The sequence below is a fragment of the Tenrec ecaudatus genome, chromosome 11 (assembly GCF_050624435.1).
Source record: "Tenrec ecaudatus isolate mTenEca1 chromosome 11, mTenEca1.hap1, whole genome shotgun sequence".
Lineage (NCBI taxonomy): Eukaryota > Metazoa > Chordata > Mammalia > Afrosoricida > Tenrecidae > Tenrec > Tenrec ecaudatus.
Genome location: NC_134540.1, coordinates 147,035,985 through 147,052,463, shown reverse-complemented (window position 1 = coordinate 147,052,463; position 16,479 = coordinate 147,035,985). Strand labels below are relative to the sequence as shown.

At 38.9% G+C, this 16,479-nt stretch overlaps 1 protein-coding gene across 1 annotated transcript in view; it reads right to left on the bottom strand.

Annotated features, from left to right (window-relative positions):
• Window positions 1-16,479, bottom strand: part of GPC5 (glypican 5) — a 558,236-nt gene that overhangs the window by 299,761 nt on the left and 241,996 nt on the right. The gene's annotated exons all lie outside the window — the stretch shown is intronic.

Sequence of the window (16,479 nt, the reverse complement as noted above, 5' to 3'; positions counted from 1 at the left end):
GTTATGAAGTAGCAACAAAAATAATTTCATGCTCGGGGGAAGGAGGGGACTGTCACCACAACACGAGGAACTGTATTAAAGGACCGTGGCTTTAGGAAGGTTGAGAACCACTGCTCTAAACACAAGCATTCTCAGGACTCATGAAAATTCTTGTTGACCAACAAAAAATATTACCTAAACACTTCATGAATGTGGTACATGGAAAAAAATCTTAGAAAATAATACTTAGAACTATCCCATTACATCAACCAGAGCAAATATTGCTTAAGTCAATCAACTTAATTAGAGTTAACTTGTCTTGATGTACTAATTAGGTTTATATACCAAAAGCAAAGCTCATTGAAATGCTTAAATTAAATCTAATGATCTCTTTTGGATATCTCTTGGGGTTTGTTTAATTGTTTGTTGATGCCAAAGATGAAGAAGCAGTACTGTCTGATATAAACACTTGTCATATCATAGTGTTTTGCTGTACACATACACACCACATAGAGAGAGAGCGGATCCTATCCGGTTCACACTAAAAGAAATATTTGACAGTCGGCGAGAAATAACAAGGATAAACCTGTTTTCAGGAGCTAAGAACAGCACCAGAGTTATTTTATTCTGCACAGTTTAACACATGCCCTCAACTGGGTACCACATCATGCATGATGTTCTGAACATTCTCAACTATTGGTTGAAATAGTTCCAAGGAGGAGACCCAATGACTAGTGGTGAGTAGTTGAAGATGCTGCAGACACAGATATTTCTAGCGAATGTTCACTGATTTTTTTCCTTTAGATAATTTTTTTTAATTACACATCTTAACTAGAAAAATACAAATAACCCAAATCAAAACAATGGCACAAGGCAAGAATGGCCAATTTACCAAAGTTAGCATCCAGGTGGCCAACAATCCTATACAGAACTGTTCGCATTCCTTAGCAACAAAAGAGGTACAAAAATGAGAACCCACCTCAAACTTTCCATTTCAACCAAATTCAATAAAACAGAAACTAATGAGTGCTGGAGAGGATGCAGAGGGACGGGAACACCTTTCTTTACATTGTTGGTGGGACTGTAGAACTGTACATTCACTCTGGCATTCAGGATGGCACTTCCTTAAGCAAATCAACACACAGTAACTTATGATCCAGCAATTGCTCCACTGGGTACATGCACTAAAGAAATAAAGAAAGCAACAGGGACAAACATATGTACACCTTTGTTTATTTCAACAATTTCCATAACAGAAAAACAAACAAACAAGGGAACAGCCCCACACTCCAATTACACCAGAATGGATAAACAAACTCTGGTACATCCAAATAATGGAAAATTATAAATCAATGACAAAAAAACAATAGCAACTCTTTTGAACACTGAAAGAGAATTGGGCAAAAATGGAGAACATTATGCTTAGCACAATTAGTCGATCTAAGGAAGATAACTATTTCATAACATTATTATTATAAGAAAAACAAAGAAGAAATGTGGTTTATACACAAAAAGACAACACTGATGTCTCTGAGGAGGCCAGGGATAAGGGTAGAAACAGGGAGAGGGGAGAGACAGGATATTGAGGAGGGATGGAGGAAGGATGGGCAAGGAGGAATAAAGAGAACCGCATAGATGGAGACTTAGCTGGACATTGTTGTAGATTTATTTTCTTGAGATGGGTTATGTAAATACATACAGTGTGTTTAAAAAAACACCCTTCCAGGTTCCTGTCCCTCAAGCCTAGATAGTGGTCTGGATGGCTAAAAAAGAAAACAAGGAAAAGTGAAACTGAAATGGACTCGGACACGCTCATTTCAAACAATAATTAAAAAAGATAAATAGAATATATTACATTATTTTCCCATTACACTTTTGTTTTGGTTAATCATAAAAAAATATGGTCTGCTTCTGATTCCTGCCTATGTCACACTTGAGAGTAATCTTTCAATGCTCTCCTGATTCCTGCCTATGTCACAGTGCTGAGTAATCTTTCAATGCCCTCTCCTGATTCCTGCCTATGTCAGAGTGCTGAGTAATCTTTCAATGCCCTCTCCTGATTCCTGCCTATGTCACACTTGAGAGTAATCTTTAAATGCTCTCCTGATTCCTGCCTATGTCACAGTGCTGAGTAATCTTTCAATGCTCTCCTGATTCCTGCCTATGTCACAGTGCTGAGTAATCTTTCAATGCCCTCTCCTGATTCCTGCCTTTTTTTCAGATTGTCATTGGACCTTTGGTGTGTGGTCACCACCTTCATTTGCATACCCAGAGCCTCAGCATTGAGCTCTTCTAGTTCCAACTGATTCAGAAAACAACTTACCTAATAATCGCAAGCACTTCTATAAGTACGCACTACTCAAAAATATAAAATGTCTCTTTACTGCCGGAGAGCAACTTTGCATTTAAATCTCTCAGGCCCCTCGCCTATCCTTCATCAAGTGGCAATTTCAATCCAATCAAATAAACCTCTTTTCCTAATCCGCAAAGCACTGGTCCACATCCCAGTTCTGCCTACAGACCAATCCTAGTCTAACAACTGAGTGGTGACCATTCCTTTGCTCTGCGCCCACCCACTCTCCAATGGACAACTTAGTAAATGACTGGATGTGATGTTAGCAAGACAGGCTATGACAAATTACTCGATAAATTAGAATGCAGATTTCCAAAAGGTGTATCAATAGATCACTTTCATGTAAGAGTTTCGCCTTCAAGCAAAGGGACCCCTCTCTTCCACATAGGTTAAGGGTCCCCATGGATTGGTGATCTTCTAGTGAAAACGGTTGTCACAGAAAGGAAATTTTAGTTATCGTCTTGTGTGATAAAATTTATTTCTCATGCACTTAATACAGAATTCAGGGACAGTGAAGAACCTTTTTGAAAAATTAAAAAAAACCCTAACTTGGTCCTTAAAAACAGGTGCCCTGATGGCATAGTGGGTTACATACACATTAGGCCATTAACCACAAGGTCTGCAGTTTGTAACCACCAGCCACTCCCCAAGAGAATGGTGAGCCTTTCTCTTCCCATGACGTTATAGTCTCAGAAACTACTGGGGTACTTCTATATTCTGTCTTTTAGTGTCTCTATGAGTCAGAATTAACTCAATGGCAGTGAGGGAGGGAGTACCCTTTAGAAAAACTGCCTCTCTTTTTATTATTTGCTAACTGACTCCATTCTCAATTAATAAGGACATCACAGCTCTTTGGCATTGGTAGTGTTAGTTTCCTAAGTCAATTTAGAATCAGACCCCCATGGAATAGAGAAAAAACTGTCCTGTGGGATTTTCTTGGCTGTAAACTTTGCAGAAACCAATCAGCAAATACTATTCCAGTGGATCCACTAGGTGGATTTGAACCGCCAATCTTTCAGTTAACAGTAGCTGAGCCCTTAACTGCATGGGCAGGACTCTAACATAACACTGATTTTGTTCATGGTTTGTCCTTAAGTAGATATAAGGAGGGCATTTTTTAGACGACCAGTGGAAGATGGATTGATGAAAAATCTCTGGTCAAGGCCCCTAATTTACATTACTGTCTGTTCACTGTCACGCAGTGGCATCTTAAACATTCATTCACAATGCTTACTCTAGTGCTCTGATTCATCTAGGAATGGAAATCACTCCACAATACCCCTATAATTATTGAAATTCCATTCAGAACTATATTATACTCCTCGGAACAAACCAAGTCTCCCCTCACTGCTGTTTCCAGTGTTGGTGCACCAAAACATGGCCGTGGGTGACGTGCGGGGGCCACGGTGACAGAATGCAGTCCTCCACCTAGTGCATACAGGATCGACTGGGATGTTAGGAGTCATACTTCAAAAGCTTCTTTGGTCAGTATTCCAAGCGCAACCGTTCACTTGCCATTGCTACGGAGCAAAGGACAACACTTTCTTTTTTCCATGTAAGCACTATCATTTAAAGGGTACCTGTATCAGGCCTTGTGGAGCCAATCTGGAATTACGTACTAGTTAACAAATGTGTGCTATTTTACTCTGACCTCTAGTTTGACTTTATAAACATTGTTTGGTTGAATGATTCTTGTTAGCAAATGCCACTGCAATTAGTCCCCTCATTTACAAAGACACAGCACAATGATTGAACTCTATCTAGTACTTATTTCCTGTTTTATTGCTTCTGAGTTATCTATATGTTGAAAGGGTTACTATAAACGGAGTTAATAATTAGTAAGCCTCAACTTGACTTCTCAATTGTTAATAGGACCTAGAATATTTATTTTTTGATTAGACCAATTCATCAACTGGACATTTCCTCCCATGTTCTGTTTTTGGAAAGTATATGAAAAATAGTAGAACCATCCATTTTTAGATTAGTCGGTAAGCACAACCATTTGCACCAATGAGGATCTGAAATATAACATGAATATATGATTATAGGCTAAGACTTCTCTAAAATGTGAATAGCAATAAAATATTATCATCAAATGACAAATGTAATATAATAGAAATTATTACATTTATAGATGTATTTAATTAGAGAGTCTGGGGTGAGAAGTAGGGTAACTAATGACTCATTTAACAGATGAGGAAACAGGTTCAGAGAGATGCGACAAATTGTACAATTTCATCTGGATCCTATTAGGCAGGCCTGATGCTCACGGTAACTTTTATGTAAAAGAGAGAAAAAGAACATGCTCTATATTAGAGCTGAAGAATTAAAACAAAAAGCATAAAATTGATTTATCCCGTCCCATCCCCTTCCATCTATCGTCACTGCCACACTTAACACGTCAATCAATATCCTTGGAAGCAACAGTAAATAAATCAAACAGCGTCTTGCATTGGGCAAATTTTCTGCAAAAGGCTTTTCAAACTATTAAACAGAAAGATGTTACTTTGTTTGGCCCAAGCTATTATCTTTCCAATAACCTAATATGCATATAAAAGCTGGGGATGGTGGAAATGGGAGAATTGAAGTAACATTATGGTGTTGATGAAGTATATTGCCTACACCATGGACTTCCAGAAGAATGAACAAGTCCTTCTTAAAGCAGTACGAGCAGAATTCTCCTCAGAAGTGAAGTGGTAAGAACTCAGCTTCCTTACTTTGGAGATGCCACCAGTAAAGACCAATAGCTACAAAAGGACATTTGTTTTGATAGAATGTCAGCAAAAAGGAGGGAGCCCCCAACAGATTTATTGACACGTTTTCACAATCCATTTAATAAAACCTGTGGGAAACAGAAAGATTTCTCCCAAGTCATCTCCCCCAAATATATGTTAGACTTAGGACACTGCTTACAGCTAATGGTAAATGATTGTCAAGTTACCTCCCTGAAGGCATTCAGCTGCCAGACTATTGTCTGGGCCCACCACAGGTGGAGCCCACTCCCTGCTGGGCTACTTCTCCCTTAAGACTTGGGACCACTAGTCTGGTCCCTGTAGGTGGGGCTTACACCCTACTGATAATGGTTTCCATGGAGGGTCTGAGAACAGGTCAAACCTGCTCAGTGACATCCAAAGTTAGGCTGCCATCCTGAATATAGGATCCGCCCATCTTGTCACAGGTATACCCCCAATCCCTCCTCTTCCTATTAGGTGTGCATCCCTGGATTGTCCCCTTCTCATTGCTGTAGTACCTATAGTACAACCCCTTCCTGTGATGTATGTCTTTACCTGAAACTAGAGGGCTTGCTTGCACGTCCCCAAAAGATATATAAACCTTGGCCTCTCTCTACTCCCCCTTTTTCGCCCCTGTCCTCACTCCCGTTTCCTTTCCCCTCCCCCTCTCTCTTGCCCTCAAGTCTCCCATCTCCACGTGGACCACCAAAGGGTGCTAAGGTGAGAATGCTACCATGAAATGTGTCTGACTCCATTATTTTAATATCTCATGCTCTTTATTTCATCATAATATTTATGTATCTTTATGTATCTCAACTGCACAATTGTGCCTATCAAAACTGCGATTAGTTGTGGGGGGCTGGCCTTTCCCCCACAAAGCCATTAATTCTCTCTTTTTAAAATCATTTTATTGGAGGTTCGTACAAGTCTTATCACACCCATACATACATCCATTGTGTCAAGCACATTGGTTGCCCTCATCATTCTCAAAACATTTGCTTTCTACTTGAGCCCCTGGTATCAGCTCCTCATTTTCCCTCCCTCCCTGCTCTCCTCTCCCACATGAACCCTTGATAATTTATAAATTGTTATTATTTTGTCATATTTTACACTGTCCACTGTCTCCCTTCACCCACTGTTTTGGTGTCCATTCCCCAGGGAGGAGGTTATATGTAGAATTCTTTATGTCAAAATCCAACAGCCAGATTTACAAAAGTGAAAAATAATAGCACATAGGGGGGAAATATATTTTAGAACCGAGGGATCTATAGACTGTAGACCTGCAGCAGCAATCACTGTCGCAGAGTGCAGTGCCTCCCTCCCCCTGGCTGCTTATCCCACTGATATCAGCTTACAGGAAGCAGCCAGGAGCGTCTAGCTCTATAGGAATTATGGCAATGATTGTCCGTTAAGCAGATCTGGACTTCAGCCAGGACAAACTCCACCTCACGGGGTTCACTGACCTGATGTTTCACTCTCTGCAGCTCTCAGTGAAACTCAGAGCTGAAAGAGAACTCAGTCAGAGTGACTGGATTGAACAGAAAGCTGAGAACCTGTATGGATTGGATCACCTATAAACCGCAGGCATAATTCTATATGTTTAAGTGAGGTTGGTGTTTCGTTTAAATCAAGAACAAGACCCTAATACCATGTTTTCCGTTCAAACATGCTTTGAGCAGTTCATTGGAATAGAAATAATAAATATAAATGGGCAGCAAAAAGTACCTGGATATCTTTTCTTCGAACCTTTTGATGTTCTCTCAGTGACAAAAGTTCACAGGAAAAAAAATCAATTTAAAAGATGTGGGGATTTTTCTTTATTTTTTTGAAGATCGCTCATAATAATAAAGATAAATTCAGAAAAAAGGCTCTGAGATATTAAAATAGCATACAATAAAGCTATATGTTATTGGTATAAAGCCACATCAATATATTAGAGAAAAGTAACCGAGGACATGGAAAATAAATTCTCACATATAAGGGAGTGTAAGCAAGCATAAGTATAATAGTTATTTAAAAAGTGATAATTCCACAACTGGCTAAAAAGTTAAATATCTCTCCTTTATAAAAATGAAAATATTGAATTTAATAAGCTTTAAAAAGATAATATTTTAAGAGGTAGGTAAAAAATGTTAATGAAATTTTGGAATGTTATGTATTTTAGTAGAATCTGAGACACTTGTCTAAAGTAGATGAAAAATCCCAACACAGGTCACCAAAATAGACTCAACGGTACAGAGGAATACAGTGCATGTTTATTTGTTTGTTAGGCTCTACTGCTATCATTCTAGACCAAAATATAATAGGTCCTGTCTGTATTACTTTAAATGAACTCCTTACACTTATTTTCCAGTATAGTACAATATACTGGGATGTCCAATATAGTACAAAACACAGAGTTGTGAGTTTCATAATCCTCAAGAACTTCTTCAGTTTTGTTACATGCCAAAAAGGGGAATAGAACTATGTACTGATATCTATATGTTAAGAATAAGATTACAGATGGACATTGGGCCTCGACTCAAGTACTCCCTCAACACAAAACACTTTGTTCTAACAATCCGGCGTTCTGTGATGCTCACCTTCTCTACACAATCGCTGAAGACAAAATGGGTGCATAAGCAAATATGGTGAAGAAAGCTGATGGTGCCCTGCTATCAAAAGATATAGCATCTGGGGTCTTGAAGGCTTGAAGATAAACAAATGGCCATCTACCTGAGAAGCATTAAAGCCCACATGGAAAAAGCTCACCAGCCTGTGTGATCACAAGGTATTGATGGGATCAGGTATCCAGCATCTCAGACCCAGAACAAAACCATACCCAAGGGGAATGAAGGGGGTGTGTGGGGGTGGGGGCATGGAGTGGAGACCCAATGCCCACCTGTAGACAATTGGACATCTCCTCACAGTGGGGTCACAGAGCCGAGATGAGCCAGTCAGGGTGCACTAATAGCACTAATGAAACACCCAACTTTAGTTCTTTGGTGCTTCCTTCCGCCCCCCCCCCCCACTATCATGACCTCAATTCTATCTTACAAATCTGAATAGACCAGAGCATGCGCACTGCTACAGATAAGAGCCCACAACACAGGCAATCCAGGATAGATAAACCCCTCAGGGCCATGAGAGTAGAGATACCAGGAGGATTAGGGGAGGGTGGGGGGGAGAAAGGGGGAATGAATCACAAGGATCAACATATAACCCCTTTCCAGCAGGACAAAAAATGGAAAAGTGGTGAGGGGCGACAGAGGATGATGTAAGATATGAAAATAAGAATCTATAACTTATCAAGGGTACATCAGGTACAGCGGAAGGGGAGGGAGAAGAAAGAAATGGGGAGCTGATATCAGGGGCTCAAGTAGGAAAAGAATGCTTTGAAAATGATGAAGGCGGCATGTGTGCAAATGTGCTTGACACACTGGATGAATGTATGGATTGTGATAAGAGATGTAAGAGCCTCCCCAATAAAAGTGTTTTTTTAAAAGGATGAAAATAATAATAATTTATCAAGGGGTCATTGGGGGGTGAGAAGCTAATGCCAAGGGCTCAAATAAAAAGTAAATGTTTAGAAGATAATGATGACAACATATGTACAAATATGCTTGATATGATTGATGTACAGATAGTTATAAGAGCTGTAGAGCCCCCAATAAAATGCTCTTTTAATAAAAAAAAACCCTGGGTACTAGAAAATAAACCTATATATAATGTTTCCTATCACACTGAACATCAAAACTCCTATTTCTTTCCATGATCATCTAGTTTATGTACTTCTAATCTCTAAAAAACATGGTCAATATTCAGTATGTCAGACTCTCTGTGGTCCCCCAATAATTTCCTTCTTTAGGCATGAGGACCTGCAGGTCTACTACCAGAGACTGACTCATAAAATTTTTCTCTTCTAGCAGGTTGCCCTTTTATAAAGAACAGACTCTGAATTACTCTCACAACTCTCCATTTCTGAACTTTCGCTCCTCCTCTATGAAATACGCCATGCTTGTGCAAAAATCATCATATGCTCTGCTTACAACATAGGTTATGGTCCAATAGGGTTGTGGTGGACTATGTGGTTCTCCTTATCTAGTAAGTAGCTTGTTGATGCGGAAGCTGCCAGGCCAAGACTAAATGTTGAGGAGCAAGGATCTATATCAAGTGATTTAAAGCTAAACAACTAATTTGAAGTGCATTTAATTGTGTCTACCTCTATATTGACCCCAGTCTGATCTGAATAGTAAACAAAAAAGACTGATTGTGATTATATTCCAAATATTTTGTGATTCTACATAGTAGCTTATTTAATTTTCCAACTAATTTAAAGAAATGTCCACATTTGAAGATTAGTTTTTTAAACTGTCTTGTGGCTTGCAAGTATTGAAGTAGTAGTTTGGTTCTCACATGTTTGATTTAAAAATCATACCTTTACTCTAAGAGGTTTTCTTGGGAGGCAGTGGTGCCGTACTCTTACACCTCTTGTGAATTCTCACAGTGCTGTGCACATACAACATAATAGCATTTAGAGAGCATGTAGAAATTGCCTTGAGAAATGTAGAGGATATGAATTTGAAATATATTCCAATCCGGGGGAGATGTTGAGACAACAAAAGGCTTAACTATTGGGTTCTACAAATCGAATGGGCTTCCTTTCAGAATACTGAGTGTGCTGTTAAAAAAGCCACTTAAACACATGATCAGAAATTATGTTAGAATTAGAAGAAAAGATGACTCTATAATCGGTAAGTTTAATTTTAATACTTCTCAAACAGCAAAACACTACTCAACTATGTTCAAAATTTGAAAGATTAAAATTACGTTTATATATAGGTGACAAGTGAATACTTGAACTCACTAAATTTTTACTCCCACCACCCATTTGTCTCATCTCTTTTAGCACATGTACTTCATCATGCCAGTCTATTAATATTGAAAATTGTATAGGTGAATCTACCACAGAAAGATTTTTATATTCAAAACATGAGCTTGAGTAATCCCATCTAACTTTCAAGGGACTGTAACTACTATGTAATATTCGTAATACGATGCCTTTTAAAAAATGACCTAGTGGGAGAATTGTGAGAGATAGATAAGTTAAAAAGAGGAACATCTACTGAGAGGCCCTGAAAGCATTTTGCGTCATGGAGCAGCTGAGTCCATCCAGATGTTATGCTACAAGTTACATGATTATGCCAGATGTTTTTCTTATAGGAAAAATAGTTTATTATATTAGAGAGAGAAACTCCTTTAATGAGAATATTTTTGAATGTTTGCTCCTGAAACCACTACGGTCTTTGTTTCCTATGTAATGAGATAATTTCTTTTGATTCATAGGTATTTTTATTCTTCTGCTTGTTGAATCAAAATACCAATTAACTACACTCATTTCATGAGAATGAAGTGGAGACCTTCCAGTGCCGTTTCACACAATGTACATGAATTGTAGAGGCCATATGATTTGTATCTTAGATAAGATAATGGATTACAAGTAAAATATATGGCTAAGGTCCTAGTTATTACTTTCTTTGAATGGTTAGCTAATGTAAAAACTTAACAGTAAAAAGAAGGCAAAACACTGAAAAGAGGATGTCTCAGTCCTCATAAAATGTTAGCAATATGCAGATATTAATCTCATTAATCTAAATGCAGAACATGAGATGTTAGGTTCTAGTTTTTACCCGAAAAATGTATGTAAATGTTTAGTGGTGCAAGCCAGGTGCATACAAAACAAGCGACTCATTGTTAAGAGACAGTATAAATTTAGAGAAACCCCACCGCCCAAAATTTGGAACAAGAAAATCAGAGTAATTTGCCTAAGAGTGGTAATAAATCAAAATAGTCCCCAAAACAAATAAAACACTTGTCAAATGGTAACAGAAGTGAGTTGCAGAAAACAAGGCACGTGAGGCCAACTCACTGCAAAGAGATAAATGTCTAAACAGAACACATCAGGGAAAAGCCTGGGACTACAATGGGGTACTTCACAGAAGACAAATTCGTTTCCCTCTGGCCAACACAGGAGCTGGGCAATCAACATGTGATCAGGAATCTCTCGTTTTTCCTACTGTGAATTTCTGCCTGGATTAGGGTGCCAACCTGAAATTTCACCAGATGTTATAAAATGTGATGTAGTCATTCTGCGTTCTATGAACATTTAAAATGTGATATCATCGCAGTAAGGCATTTCTATTCTTGAGACATAAGGTATCCACACACACCCCACCCCCAGCCCCCATATGTTTGAAACGAACTTGTTTGTCACCAAAGCTCCAGGTCTCTTTCAGTTTTACTTTTGTTCCTTGTTTTCTGAGCCACTTAGACCAATATTTCGGTCCAAGGGATAAGGAATCTGGAGGGAGTTTTTTTCTATTTCAGAAGGATGCTGTGTATAGTTGCAGTCGATCTCAACAAAGGAAATCAACTACAATATCCCATAAACCCTCAATGAATATGGCTTCTCTTTCTTTTTCTCCATCCTTCCTTTCTCCCTCTTCAATATCTTAGCCCTCCTCTCCTGTTCCCATCGCTGCTCCTGGCCTCCTAGTATACGTCCAAGTCGTGTCTTTTGGTTTATAAACCACATTTCCTTTTTTGTTTTTAATTATAATCATAGTGTTATGGAATATTTATCTTTATGAGTCTGGCTAAATTTTCTAAGCATAATGTGCTCTAGTTTTGTCTATGTCTTATGGTGTTTAAGAGAGTTCACATTGTCTTTTATTGAACTTGTCATTGAGTTTTTATCAGGTTGTCATTGCTTTTTATTTAAGTTGCCAAGGATCTTGTCTTGCTTGAATCTACAATTAATACTCATGGAAACAGCAGTGGAGAAATAAAAGAAGTGTTGCACTAGGCAAATTCGCTGCTCAAGATCTCTCTGGAGTCTTCTGCACGTCTTGGAAGAAGTACAACCAGAGAGCTCCTTCGAGGCCAAGACGGCAAGACTTCATCTTATCTACTTGGGACATATAGTTTCTGACTTGATCAAGTGCCATCATTCTTGATAAAGTCAAGGGCCGCTCAAAAGAAGAAGTTCTTCCCAGTGGCTGCCACAGCGGACTCAGGCATAGAAACAATTTTAAGTCTGGTGCAGGACAGTGCAGTGATTCACTCTGTTGTGTGCAAGGTTCCTATGGGTTGGGACTGACTCAATGGTAGCTAACAACAACAATATGCCATTGATGAAAGCACCAGGGTTTGTTGGCTTACCCATTCCTCTATAATCTGAGTTTGTGGTTGTTTCCATGTTTTTGCTATTATGGAAATGTCTGCAATACATATAAATACGGATATGTCTATTTGTGTCACGCCTTTTTTCTAGTAGAGATTGCTGTGTCATTGATACTTGCTTTTTTATTTGTCTAAGGAAGTTCCATACCAATTTCCAGAGTGGTTATACTTCCTCAGTCCCCCGAGTAATGTAATAGTGTTCTGATCTCTATAATCCTCTCCAGAATTTATTATTTTTTGTTTTGTTGACATGTTGCTAAAAGTTTCTATGTTAATTGGTACCTCATTGTTTTTTTTAATTTGTTTTTCTCTGTTAATATTCACCAACATTTCTTCACATGGTTGTTAGTTACCTGAAGGACATCTTTGGTAAATTCATATCTTTGCCCATTTTCTGACAGGTTATTTGTATTTTCCTTGTTAAGATGTTGTAGTCGCTATAGATTTGGGGGATTAGCCCTTTATGTGATATATTATTACTGAATATTTAAGAGGTACATAAGATACCTTTCTTTTTTATTTCAAGATACCTTTCAAAAAGAAAAAAGAAAAGAAGCTAAGCTACCTTTTACCTCTACTTGCAGTGATTACAAAATTATTACCAGGCTCTTAGTAAGTACACAAAAAATATCTGGAACCAGTAAGTACCAAAATTATTACATAGCAGCAATATACTAGCACTAACAAATTTAATGGTTTCATATTTTTAAAAATAGAATAAAGCTTTTAAGAATGAATAGAAAGAAAAATATGTTCCTGGTGATATACTTACACTTTACCTATTATTTCATTATCCAATATTCACATTTACAACAACAGCAAAAAATATAAAACTAAAATATGACAAATTTTCACATTGATATGTTTGAGGGTAATGAAGTCAACGTAATACTATGATGCTTAATATTACATGTAAACTTGGCTAGGTCAAGATTGTCAGTAGGTTGCCATTTATGTAATGACATAATTAGGAATTTATTTAATGATGTAGGTATCTTTCTTTTACTGCTCTGAAGTGATCATCTTTCATTTTCATATAACACCTTCTATTTATTCTCAGGGCCTAGTCCTTGGAACCTAACAATCTTAAGGGAGGGTAAATGTATGGCATAATATACAAATACCGTTGTATAAAAATGTAGGTATATCCATTGTGTGAATAACTATATATAGGTAGAGCCGTGGTGGCATACTAGTTCCATCTTGAGCTGAGATTCGAAAGGTCAACAGTTTGAAAACGCCAGCCCTTCTGAGGGCGGAAGAGGAGAGTAAAAAGTTAACGTAAAACATTACAGGCTTGGAAACTCACAGGGCCGGTTCTAGCCTGTACCACTGGGTCTCCATGAGTTATCATTGACTCAATAGAAGTGATGCCAACTACAGGAGGAAAGTCGAATAAGTGAACGTGGAAGCATCTCAGCGCTGGCAGGGGTCTCCACATGGCTGCTCCAGCACCCAGGGCTGCATCAGGGTATGTCCATGTGGCTTCTCCTTGGGGGTGTCTTGCAGGAAATGAGTCTTGCCAGCTGAAGCAGGGAACTGGTTAAGGGAGCTGCATCCTGGTCTGACCATAACAAAGCAAGAGACCCAAGAACCTGAAAGGTGAGGCTCACAGAGCCATTTATACCTCCACCCTCCAATTAACCCCACATGTGTTTATCAGTCAAGTTGACACAATAAACTTACTACTTCAATCCACCCCTTGCCAACTTGGCATGTGTACATAATTCTTTAGTATCACAATTGCACTTAAGTAATACCTACACCATAATCCTATAATCCTGTGAATATGTTCCCCCACCTATGAAAGTTTGTAAGCCAGCCACTTCACGCCATTATCCCCCCAATTGGTGGTATCCAATTTCTATACTGCCCACTTACATCAACCCAGTGCTCTGAGGAGACAATATTTTTCCACATGAAGAATCTTCATTCCAGTTGGAACCTTGTGAAGGCCACATCCATAAGCCAAGTCAAATCCAGACAGGGCAACCAGAAAGTCAGCAACAATATGCACCAGTTCACAGGCTGAAAAATCTCCATCTGGTCAGGTTCTGGTCACTCCATGTGGGCTGTCTCACTCAGCCTCCCCAGGGTGCCCATTTATCGCCTTGCCTTTAGACCAAGGGCTCTCACCAATACTCAACAAGCCTGGCCCACTAGTGCTAGGTCATCAACTAGACCAGTCAACCCGCTCTCGTCTCCTTTTTTTTCCTGTAAACCGAGTCCACCGATGTCAGTGGCCAAACTCAACCTGTCTCTTTATTGCTGCATTTCTCCCACTTCCACTCAACAAGCAGATCCAGGTGGTCGCCAAGCAAGCCTTTTAGCCTGCTCTCAGGCTCCCTTTAACATTCAGTCCTAGAGGGGAGTTTTCTTCATGGTTACAGATTTTTTACAGCTTCTGACAAAGACCATTGGTTCCTGAGTACTCCAAAGCACTGGGTGGGGGATATCTTTTCAAAGCTTTTTTTGCAGGTGTGGCCTAAACCCATCTAAAGATCAAATTTTAAAGGCTGAAAGCAAGTGGGCTTACAAACTTTAGATTTTAATACTTCCCATATTTTTCTCAGAGAACAACCAAGTAAATAGTATGGCCTTATCTGACCTCTGGATAGATAAAGCTTATGATTTGTTTCTCCAGTACCCCACTCCCACGGTACCATATGTATGTTTTGTGAGATAGAGGAGGACTCTGTGAATTGGTGTCAGACATATGGTTTAATGCTGGACTTGTGGGCTTGGGCAGCACTGGGTTGGGATGTTTTCTTGATGTGCACTTAACCTTTATATAAAACTCTCTCATACATGAGTTTCTGTGGATTTGTTCTCTAAAGTACCCAGACTAACACAATAATTTAGCTGCTAAATTTAGGGTAATTACTTAGTAATTAGTAATACAAGATTCTCTCTCTCTTCCCTGTTGCCTTGTTCAACCCAACGGTTATCATTTTACACCCTCTCAGAGAAGAGCATTCTTGGTGATTGCTTAGAACTTTATTTTGTTTTCTTCAAATTTCACTATATTCCTCGATGTTAGTTAAGTGAGCCTACCGCATTTCTTGTGTTTGAGAATAATATTATTTTCTTTTATAATTCCCACCTTTGTGTCTTTCATGGATTTGTTTCTAGACAACATTAGAGAAAGCCTGATGACATGTGTCATTTCACCAACCCGCTTGCCAACTCCACAACAAATTAGATACTGGTTCTGCTGAACCTGGTATGAACTAGTTGAATCCCACCACTGGGTTGTCATGGAATGCAAAAAACTGGAGGCCACCTAGTGCTTGGCCTGAAAGTTCCCATCCTCAGATAAAAATAAAACCAAACCTGGCAAAATATTAGTAATTTTACATTCCCCCCAGATACAGGTTTTCAAATCCTGTGGGGTCCTTAACTCTGCACCCAAAATACCCAAGTGCTGGTATTGTTATGGTGGTGCCCACAAAAATAAGTATTCAACTATTCGCAGACCCTCATTAGAAGCTACTGTATATACTCGAGTATAAGCCCACCCAAATATCAGCGGAGGAACCTAATTTTAACACAATAACTGCGCTATAAGTGTGCTGAAACTCGGCTTATACACGAGTATATATGGTATTTGCTATTATTTTTGCTACCTACTTTGAGAACATGCAAACGTGACTTATTTTTAAGCACTTTATATAACATAATTGGCAGAGAGTGGTTACAGGAGCTCTTCAGGACAAAGGAGTCCTCTTCCTCCCAGTAGATAGAACTACATCTTAACTCAAACCTTGGAAATACACGGAACCAGTAGGCTTTTTTCTTTGTTCAAAAGCCTACACTTTTCAGTTTGCAAGTATTGTGGTGCTGGTGTTTAGGTGCTGTCAGATTGGTTCTGACACATAGCAACCCTACACAAAACAGAAAGAAACACTGCCTGGTCCTGCACCGTTCTCATGAACACCGTTGTTTGAGCCCATTTTTGCAGTCACTGTTCAATCGATCATGTTGAAGGTCTTCTTTTTCACAGCCCCTCTATTTTACAAAGCATGATGGCTTTCTGCAGGGACTGGTCTCTCCTGACATGCCCTAAGTACATATAGCAAATCTCAGACAGCTAGGTTTCCTAAACAGCAACATTGAACAACTGTCCAGGTGTTCTGGTACCCCAAAAGTCCCCCTAATGTAGTAATCAGAGTTGCTTAAATGCTCATACTTTAA